Here is a 7,768-nt window from a genome sequence, read left to right on the forward strand (position 1 = left end):
ATCCAAACCCACCACCTTAGGTGTATGTGGCTGGCGCCTTAGCCACTTGAGCCACAGGCGCCGAGCCAGTAGTTCATTTCTTAACATCTTTGCCTTATAATACCATTATAATGGCAATTGAATTTCAATATAAGTTTTTTTTTTTTTAGAGACAGAGTCTCACTTTGTCGCCCTTGGTAGAGTGCTGTGGAGTCACAGCTCACAGCAACCTCTGGGCTTAGGTGATTCTCTTGCCTCAGCCTCCCGAGTAGCTGGGACTACAGGCGCCCGCCAAGACACCTGGCTATTTTTTCGTTGCAGTTTGGCTGGGGCTGGGTTTGAACCTGCCACCCTGGGTACATGGGGCAGGCGCCTGACTCACTGAGCCACAGCGCCACCTTCAATATAAGTTTTTGAAAGCACATTCAAACCCTAGTATTCTACTGTTGGTCCCCCAAAACTCATGTCCTTCTCACATATAAAATACACTCATTCCATCCCAACAGCTCTAGAAGTTTTAACTCGTTCCAGCATCAGCTCCAAAGTTCAAACTCCAGTCTCAACTAAATCAGATACATGTACAGGTGAGACTCAAAGTGTTATTAGGCCCAAGGCTAGTTATTCCACCTGTGAAAATCAAAACAAGTTATCTACTTCTGAAATCCAGTTATGGAATAGAATAAACATTCCCATTCAAAAATCAAGAAATGGGCAAGAAGAAAAGAGTGACAGACACGAAAAGTCCAAAATCCAGCAAGGCATATAGTTGGAGAATAATTTCCTTTGAATCCATGCAAGGTATAAAGTTGGAGAATAATTTCCTTTGACTTCACATCCTGCTTCCTGGGCACACTGGCATGGAGATTGAAGTCTCATGTCTGTAGCTGTCCCACACTGGCACTGCACACTAGTAACTCAACAGTTCTGGGGTCTTGAGGGCTGGTGGCACCCTCACAGCTCCATTAGGCATTACCTTAGTGGATGGTGGCTCTGACCTCACATTTCCACTTGGCATTGCCCTAGCAGGGGTTCTCTGCAGTGACTCTACCTCTGTAGGTCTCTCCCTGGTTTTCCATGTGGTTCACAGAATCCTTTGAAATCCAGGTGGAGGAAGCCATGCCTTCACAGTTCTTGCATTCTGTGCACTTGCAGAACTAGCACTACATAGATGCCACCAAGACTTAACCACTTGTACCATCCAGAGCAGCCCACACCTGAGCCCACTTGAGCCATACCTGGGGCAGCTGAGTGGTGCTGCACCAGAATACAGGGAATACAGGAAGCAGAGTCCCAAGGCGTCCCTTGGCAGTGAGCCTGTGGAGGGCTGCCTCGGCCTCTCAACTGAAACCATTCTGCCCTCCTAAAGCGCTGGGCTTATGATAGGAGAGACAGCTTTGAAGATCCATGAGATTCCTTCAGTGTCTTTCTCCCACTGTCTTTATGAATAACACTTGGCTTCTTTCTATCCATGCTGATCTCTTTAGCAACTGGTTGTTTGCTCACACTCTTGCATACTTTTTTATGGCCAGGTTGTGAATTTTCCAAATCTTTTCACCCTGCTTCCCTTTTAATTACAAATTCTGTCTTTATATTGTTCCTTTTCTCTACCTTACTAAGTCATCAGACAGTAGCCTGCGTGCTTCCCTACTTAGATGTTTCTTCTGCCACATATCCTAGTTAGTTCATCACTCTTAAATTCTACCTTCCATAAAGCCTTTGGGCATGGACACAACTCAGCAGAGTTCTTTGCTACTTTATAACAAACTGTGCATTTTTCTACTAATATTTTGGTCATGACCACTTAAATAATCTCTAAGAAGAATTAGACCTTCCCTAGCCTTCTCTTTTCCTGAGACCTCACTAGAATCACCCTTAATGCTCCATTTATAAAAATACACGTTTTTTTCTAGTCCAGTTCCCCAAATTCTTTCAGCCTCTTCCCATTACACAGTTTCTAAGCTGCTTCCATATTTTCAGGTATTGTTTTAGAAATGGCTCCACTTTTCAGTACCAATTTTTTATTTATCTTAGTTTATTTTCTGTTGCTAGAGCAAAATACCACAGACTAGATAGTTTATAAAGAAAATAAGTTTAATCTCTTTTCTGTTGCTATGAGGGAATACCACAGACTGAGTCATTTTTAAAGAAAATAAGTTCAGCTCAAGGTTCTGGAGGCTGGGAAGTCCAAGACCATGGTGGAGGTATCTGGTTAGGGTCATCCGTTGGCAGAAGAATGGAAGGCAGAAGTGATTGCATAAAACAGAAAAGGTAAGTGGAGGTCAAAATTATTATTTTATAAGGATCCCACTCCCACAGTAACTAACCTACTCCTGTAGGAACAACATTAATCCACTCATATGGGAGGAATTCTCACAATGTAATCACCTCTTAGAGGCCTTACCTCTGAATACTGTTACACTGATAATTAAATTTTAACATGAGCTTTGATGGGGACATTCATAACAACTGGACAACATCATGAATTCAATTCTATGGGAGTTGATCTTCCTTTGCAATAATTACAATCTGCTTCCCTGGGACTCCTACCCTTTGGCCTTAATTCTCTATGCTTGGGGCTACACAGAATGAATCTATTACTTCTAGTGTATTTAAAGAGTCTATCCTGTCATCTGGGAGTTTTTGGTTCTTTAGCTAACCATTCCAATTTTTTGTTCTTATTTCATCTTATACATACTTCTCTGGGCAGGCTTTAGTTATTTTTTTAAAACTCTTTTGAAGTGTTGAAACCCTCAGATGAGTACACACTCTAGATGTGGCTCTTCCATTTCAGATTGGAAGATGACGAGCACCCCTTTTGACCTAATTCTGTACATCCTCTAATCAACTCAGGGCTGCTTTGGTTTTTATTTCAGGTAACCATATGGTACTGTTGACTCATACCCACCCTGCCCTCAACTAAAACTCCAAAATCCTTTCATATGTGTTGCTACTAATCCATGTTCCTCAATCTGTATTTGAGGGGTTTTGGGGTGTTTTTCTAAAGTTCAAAATTTGTCATTTTCTCTGTTAATCTCACTAAATTTATCTCAACCATTCAACATGTTAAATCTTTATGGTATTGAGTATTATCTGGTGTATTAGTATTCTCTTCAAAGCTGCACATGGCCTAAAAATTCTTACATCTGGGCTCACATACAAGTCATTGATAAAAATGTTAAGTAAATATATTTTTCCTTTGATATGCATGTCAACCATCAGAGGTGGACCGGTAGGTAAAATCATCCCTGCTTTAAAGATGAGGGAATTAGCACTCAAAGAGGTTTAGGGATCTGCTCAAAGTCACACTACTAATATGTATGAAAAAGAAAGAATTTCAACCTGTATTTTCTTCTCTTCTACTATACTGAAATACTCATCCAGCCCTGGACACTTGGCTAATGAGGAGTCAGGGAAGAGCAAACAAAAAGCAAGCCATGTGAAATGATTAAAATGTTAAGCTCTGGCAGTGACTGTAGGAAAGGTAGCATGGGACATTCCTTCCTTAATTTCTGGTTTTCTACTGTGGTGCATTTTCTTCTTCTCCTATTTTTTTTTTTTTTTTTGCATTTTCTTCTTCTTACTTGCATGTACCTATACTTGCCAACCTCAATCACAGAAAGCTGTTTCCTGAGCTGTCTCCTTGAACCACACACCCGCACAAATGCACAACTTCTATAAGAAGACACTAGAAAACGAAAGTGGGAAGAATCTCTATGTCTGTCAAAGTCAAAGTGAATCAGGGAATCAGGAATGGGGCTGAGTAGGTAAGGTGACCAGTTAATCTACGTCAACTGGCATGGTCCTGGCTTTAGCCCTGAAAGCCCTAGAAAACCCCTCAGTCCTAGGCAAACAAACTAGAGCAGGGGTCCTCAAACTTTTTAAACAGGGGGCCAGTTCACTGTCCCTCAGACCGTTGGAGGGCCAGACTGCGGGCCCTGGGATGAGTCGGCTGCTAAGCAGGACAGGCAGTGGTAGCAAAAACACCCGGTGGGCCGGATAAATGTCCTAGGCGGGCTGCATGTGGCCTGAACTAGAGGATTGGCTACCCTGTTAATGGGATAGTGCAGCACACTGCTCTCTTCTCTCCAGTTTAATGCTGCAGTGGTTTTAGACGGCCACAAATTGTTTAATATTTCTTTCATTAAGAAGTGTCGTCTATATCCCCTTCCCTTGACTCTGGGAAGCTCTGTGACTATGACTACATAGAATAAAGAGAAAGTGATGCTGTGGCAGTATCTTGTCTTATCGGCCTTAAGTCACTAAGAGCTTCCACTTCCCATCTCTTCAAATACTTTCTCTGGGAGCCCTGAGCCATTGTGTAAGAAGTCCGATTACTCTGAGACTACTGTGCTGGAGCAATCACATGTGAACATTCCTGAGAACAGTTCCAGCTAGGCACAGCCTTCCATCCATCACCATGGCACCAGCTGTAAGAATGAAACTATTCTGATTGCTCCAGAGCAGCACCAAATGAATACTACTACTGAGCTCAACAAGTGGTCTTAGTTGAGGTCATGTGAAATAAGAGAATTTCCCATCTTTGTCATAGACAAATTTCTGGCCACAAAATGTAGTCATCTTTAATTAACTTTGGCAAGCCTCTTCTTAACGAGCAAATAGTATAAGGTATGCTGAGACATCGGCTTTGACTGCCTACACCCATTCTTCCTGCATCACCGTGGTACGCCATCTTGGAACACTTCCTTCCCTGTGACTTGGCTTATATCTGTGCCATGTGCTTCAAGGACTTTTTCTTGATGATAATCACGTCTTTTATTTTGGTCTTTGGCAGTTTTTTGGCAATAACAGATGGTACCCCTTTAGGCTACAATCTCAACCAGATGAAATTCCCTGGATCCGTACATTTATCTGGAGCAACAAACACTTGACTGCTTCTTTCTTATTTGGCTCCATGATTCGAAATCTGATTGATGAAACTTCAGGTTTTTGGAGGAGAAGGGCTGTGTTTTAAATGTCCTTGGGCCCTAGAAGCTTCTTTTTGGACAAGTGAATATATTCTCACCACTGTGGCAAAGTAGCTTCTGCTACTTCCCTTGCCTAATATTTTCACTTAAATCTTTTTAAATGTTTCTAGAATAGGCTTGGTGCCTGTACTCAGTGGCTAGGGCGCCAGCCACATACACTGGAGCTGGCAGGTTCGAATCTGGCCTGGGCCTGATAAACAACAATGACAACTACAACAATAACAAAAAATAGCTGGGCATTGTGGTGGGTGCCTGTAGTCCCAGCTACTTGGGAGGCTGAGGCAAGAGAATCACTTAAGCCAAGAGTTTGAGGTTGCTATGAGCTGTGATACCACAGCACTCCACCGAGGGCGACATAGTGAGACTCTGTCTCAAACTATATATATATGTTTAGAACAGATAGTATTGGAGCTCAGGAAGTGATATCCCAAAATATGTGGTTTGGCATAATGACTATTTTGAACTACAGAAGATTAAGTCTCAGAAGCAGTCTCTCTCTGACCTTCTCCTGCCTTCCCATCGCCTTCTTATTCCTCTTTCTCACCCAAAAGTGACTTATAGAAATGAGAATTCCTCTTCCCAAATGGATCAAAGTGGAACCCATTTCCCCAAAGCAAACTGTAAAACCTAGAAAGCTCACTTTCTCCTTTCTCTTTTGGAGACCCTCGTTCCAGGGGATCCTCCTCCACTCTTAGGATGAAGGAATGCTACACAGAGAGGCCACAAAGAATCTGAACAGACAGGATTCACTTAGTACCCCTCCATCCCATAATCCATTATCATGAAATCATACCATTTTTGTCCAATTACATTTCTATATGGTTATCTATTCTTCATCAAACCTTAGCATAAAAATAGACTATTTTCTCTGGGTCTTTGGTTCTTCATTTCTTTTTATTTTTTTATTTGTTGAGGCAGAGTCTCACTCTGTTAGACTCTGGATAAAGTGCTGTGCCATCGTAGTTCACAGCAACTTCAAACTTTTGGGCTTGAGCAATCCTCTTACCTCAGCCTCCTGAGAAGCTGAGACTACCCATGGTGGTTTTAGATGGCCACAAATCATTTGATACTTCTTTCATTAAGAAGTGTGGTCTATATTCCTTCCCCTTGTGTCTGGGAAGCTCTGTGACTATGATTATATAGAATAAAGCAGAAGTGATGCAGTGACACTACAGGCACCCACCATAGCACCCAGCTAGTTTTTTTGTTTTTAGTAGAGACGGGGTCTTGCTCTTGCTCAGGCTGGTCTCAAACTCCTGAGCTCAAGAAGTCCACCTGCCTTAGCCTCCCAGAGTGCTAGGATCACAGGTGTGAGCCACTACACCTGGCCTGATTCTTCATTTCTAAAGGGTCCTATGTTGTGGACAATTTTGGTTAAATAAATTTGTTATTATTATTATTATTTTTTTGTTAACCTGCCTCTTGTTGTAGGGTTTTTCCCCATGACCCTTATGGTGGGTCTTATCATAGCCCTTACAATAGGTCTTAAGAAAGAGCAGGGTCTACTGTTGTTAGCAGGGGACTTTGAGGTGGGGGGGGGTGAAAAGATTTTGCATCATTTTGAGACTTCTCAGTCCTCAGTTCTCATTAAATATTAATAATTTACTCCTGATTTTCTTCCTACTTAAAACTTTTGAATGTTCTTGGTTTGTGGGAAAGAGGAAGATGACACAAATGTTCATTTTGCTTCATTGAGGTGGTAAGAGGAAATGTCAGAGATCAGGCTCACAGAGCTGATGGGTGTCAGCCATACGGGAATGTTTTCTTAAAGAATTGAAATGTTGGAGCTATAAGGGACTATTAAGGAAAAGGAGTGTAAGAACATAGTGCTATAGATGTGATGGAATTAGAACAAGGACTCTACTCTCCAGCCTCCCAGTCAAATGCTCTTGGCACTATGCCACCTTATAAAAAATGGGCGTCTAGGTCAAGATAAGGTGACCACATGCATTTATCTTCCCATTCTCCCCAAATTCTATTGAAATTATGACACAGATGCTCAAGAGGAGATAAACCTCCAAGAGTATGGGAGTGAGAGCAGATTTATCATCACATGAGTTATTAATGAACGTTTGGATGGCAGACAGAAAATGGGAGCACAGTGACAGCAAAACAGATGGAGGAACTCACCAGTGCCAGAATGAAGGCTGCCATTCAGCCTGGAGCCCATCAGGCCCAGGAGGCCCCAGGAGTACTGGAGGCCTGGAGTTCCCAGGTAGAGAGAGCTGGCGTGGGAGGTGGGATGGGAAACTGTGGAGGAAGCGTGAATTGGAAGGCTGCCTGTGGCAAAGCTGTGCCAATTTCACTCCCACCCCCCTCCCTGCCACTCACATGCATAGATGCTCCCCTCACCCACCCATGGAGCTGCAGAACCAGCAGCTATGGGTTCATCTTCAGGCCAAATGTGGGAGCATCATCAGCTAAAGCTGTCACAGAGCTTCCAAAGTTGGGGGCTGGAGTCCCACAGCAAAGCTCTCCAAATTCTCAAAAGGGTTCTCAGTAGTGGCTAGCTCCCATCTCGTGTCCTAACGTGAAGATACCATCAGTGTGCACAGCCAATACCTGGAGACAATGATGTACAGTCCCATTTAGGGAGATGCCTTATGGGAAAGAGCCCCACACAGCTGAGGAGGAAATCACCAGTCATCTGCCTCGGTCTGCATGAAGTTTTATATGTTCAGATGAATGGATGACCAAGAGTGCTCAGCCATTTCCAAGAAACCATTTGGACAAGAAAGAGGAACAAAGAGCAAAGATAGAAAAACTGCCCATGGAGAAGAATTGAACGTTTTAAAATAACCCTC

This window comes from Otolemur garnettii, unplaced genomic scaffold, assembly GCF_000181295.1.
Source record: "Otolemur garnettii isolate 467f Iridium unplaced genomic scaffold, OtoGar3 scaffold00002, whole genome shotgun sequence".
NCBI classification, from domain to species: domain Eukaryota; kingdom Metazoa; phylum Chordata; class Mammalia; order Primates; family Galagidae; genus Otolemur; species Otolemur garnettii.